General features: G+C 41.3%; 1 pseudogene; it reads right to left on the reverse strand.

Annotated features, from left to right (window-relative positions):
- Window positions 1–729: 729 nt before the first annotated feature.
- On the reverse strand, window positions 730–2,082 carry LOC123834714 (polyglutamylase complex subunit TTLL1-like; annotated as a pseudogene).
- Between the last annotated feature and the right edge of the window lie 976 nt (window positions 2,083–3,058).

Genomic DNA, 3,058 nt, shown 5'->3' on the forward strand with positions numbered 1-3,058 from the left:
TGATTCCTTCATTATTATGAAGTAACATTATTTTTCCCTTGTTGTCTTCTTTTTTTGTGTTTTAAGTTCAAATCTATTTGGTATGAACTTAATATAGCCATTTCAGGTTTCTAAATCTAGTGATAGATGGTATACCTTTTTTTCTTTCATTTTTAACCTATTTGTGTCTTTATATTTAAAATACATGTGTTTCTTATAATCCATATAATTACTTCTTGCTTTTTCACTCAATCTTAAAATCTCTAGCTATTGGATGGAGTACTTAGACCATTTACATTCAGTGTGGCTATTGACATGGTTGTGTTTAAGTCTGTCATCTTCCTATTTTTTTTCTGTTTATCTTGTCTCTCTCTTCTCTACATCTTCTGCCTATTAATTTCTGTATTAATTGAATATTTCATGATATAATTTTATCTTTTATGGACGTATTGCCGAAAACTCTTTTTTAAAAATTTAAGTGCTTGCTTTAGTGTATATAGTACACATTTTTAATTTATCATAGTCTATCTACAAGTGATATCACATCCCTTTATGTAGAGGCTAAGAAATTTATAATATATTTCCTTTTCTTGATTTCCACTTTTAATTTTACACTTTTTTTTTTTCCACCTTCCAAAGAAACGCCTTTATTTATTTACAGGGCTTAGGAAAGGGGGAAAAAAGCTCTAAAAAACGGAAATTTCAAAATGGGCCCAGGTGCAGTGAGTATCTGACAGGGTCCGGGTTGCAGTCTTTTGCGCCTACTGGTGCTCACTTCCAGGTTGTGAGGACGGTTCTCCCCGAGTCTCGCGATCGGCCCCCTTTGGGCCCCAGTGACTGGCCCTGTCGACTTCTCAGCTCTCGGTCAGCCCCATCACCCTGCACCAGCTCTTAATCATAGAGAATTTTGCAATTGCTGAGGAGTTCCTTCGGGGGTGACTTGTTCCATTTACAGTCTGGAATCTCGCCGTTAGGGACCGCAATATTGAGGGTGTCGTTGATCAGGTTATACTTAAGGATTCGGTCGTTGGCGGTGCTGGAGGTGAGAGACGGGGGCTCATTCACCTCAATCAGCCAGGGCTTCAGCTTGTCGTCGATGATGATTTCGTACCCATGGCACTGGAAGCAGTGTTTGTCGTTATTCATCACGGGCGCCACGGCCTCAGTGACTGCACGATGATACAGTGGATCTCATCGAACAGTTTGCCGGTCACCTCCTTGCCTCAGGTGCTCTCCAGGTAGAGCCGCAGGTTGCTCACGGTCCACTTGCCCCAGTGGGTGTGGTTGTAGTCTTCCCCATGTTTCTGAATGGCGACGTTGGTAAGGTGAACGAGCATGTTGTCCAGCTCACTGGTGCTCGGGGTGTACTTCACTGTGCAGAAGCGGCAAAATCCGAGCTTATACATCTAACAGTGCAGCAGGTGGTACGTAGAGACCAGAACATACAAGTGCAGGTCAAACTTCCTCCCGCCAATGACCAGCAGGTTGTTAATGTAGAGAGAGATCACATAGTAGATTGAGTCACAAACGAAGAAGTCTTGCTGTCCCAGGACCACGTTTTGATCTGCGAGAGCTTGTTGATCAGAAAGATGCCCTTCCCCTGGGCTTTGCCACAAGGTTTCATGATCCTGGTGCTGGGGGAGATTTTCCTGAACTCCTCCACGAACAGGTTGTAGTCGCCGGGCAGCATGTAGGTGACCGGAACAAAGTCCAGATAGAGGTATTTCCCATTTTCGTCTTTTTCTGCTGGAGGACTCCCTTCCTTCTCCAGCCCCTTCCTGTATCTTTTAATATTCTTCACCATCAGGTCCTTCGGGGTCAGCTCATAGTGGTTCGGAAAATGGTTGACTATTTTTGATTGTCTGAGAGCCAATAGCCCGTCTCGACCCTAAAAACGTTTCGGAAGGTTTGCACACTCATCCAGTAAAAGTTCCAGTCTTCATTTGCTGTCACTTGGATCCATCCTCTCTTTTCAAAGTTATTTATCAGCACTGACTTCTCGATATCAGTGACCCATTTCACTTTTCCTGCCATAATCCATAGGTACTTCTGGAGCCAACAGGCACAGACAATTTCGCTTCAGCTTCAGGGACTCCTGCTTGCAGTTCGTACCTGATGTCAGATTGTTCTCCTGTTACTTCCTCCTGTGGGCTCAGAGCGCTGAGCAGCGCCTAGCAGCACCGAGCAGGGTGGCCCCGCGCCGCGCCTCGCCCCGGCCGCGCCTCCAGCCCCACTCGGGTGCCTGCAGGAGAACACCACCTGCAGCCCCGTGGACCGGCCCGCCCTCCGCCGTGCTGTACTTCTTCTTAATTTTACACTTTTATCAAGTATTTAAATATGTAGGTAACTAGAAGCTAGCTCCATAGATAAAAGCATACATAGATGCTTTTGTAGCATTATTTAAGAGTGAAAAGTAAGACAATTTCATTTTTAACACTTTAGCAGTGTGTAACTATGTACAGAGCTGTTAATCATGAGATATAACAATATAAATTGACATGTGAAAATAAACACACAGACACAAAATATGAACAGATAAAAGTATATTAAACATTAATGTGTATATGATTCTTTTTTGTGGTTTTGTAAAAAAAAATTAGAGACACACTAAAACATACGATTATAGCCACGTGAATTTCATATGTGAAACAAGTGCATAAATGCCTAGACAGATAAATTATAAAAGAATAAAACATGATGCAAAAATTTAATTAAAGACAAATAAATGCCTTATGGAAAAATGTATAAAAATGACTAAAAAGAAAGCATAAAGAATAAAGTATGTTTTTTTCTTCTTTTAATAGCAAACTATGTGCAGACCAACTCTCTCACTAAGTACAACTACTAACCCTATTACTATTTAACGTTATTCTGGATTTCATCTTTTTCAATAAAATGAACAAACTGGATATGGTAGGCTAAACTGTCTCTCCTACAAAGGAAAAAAAAAAAATCCATGTCCTATACATTCTGTAAATGTAAAACCTGTAGATGCTACCTTATTTGGAAAAGCAGGTTTGCAGACGTGATTAAGAATCTTAAAATGAAGAGATCATTCTGGATTGTCTGAGTGAGTTCT

Source organism: Mirounga angustirostris, unplaced genomic scaffold, assembly GCF_029215605.1.
Source record: "Mirounga angustirostris isolate CCGP_5_RB_7025 unplaced genomic scaffold, mMirAng1.0.hap1 SCAF_1, whole genome shotgun sequence".
NCBI classification, from domain to species: Eukaryota; Metazoa; Chordata; class Mammalia; order Carnivora; family Phocidae; genus Mirounga; species Mirounga angustirostris.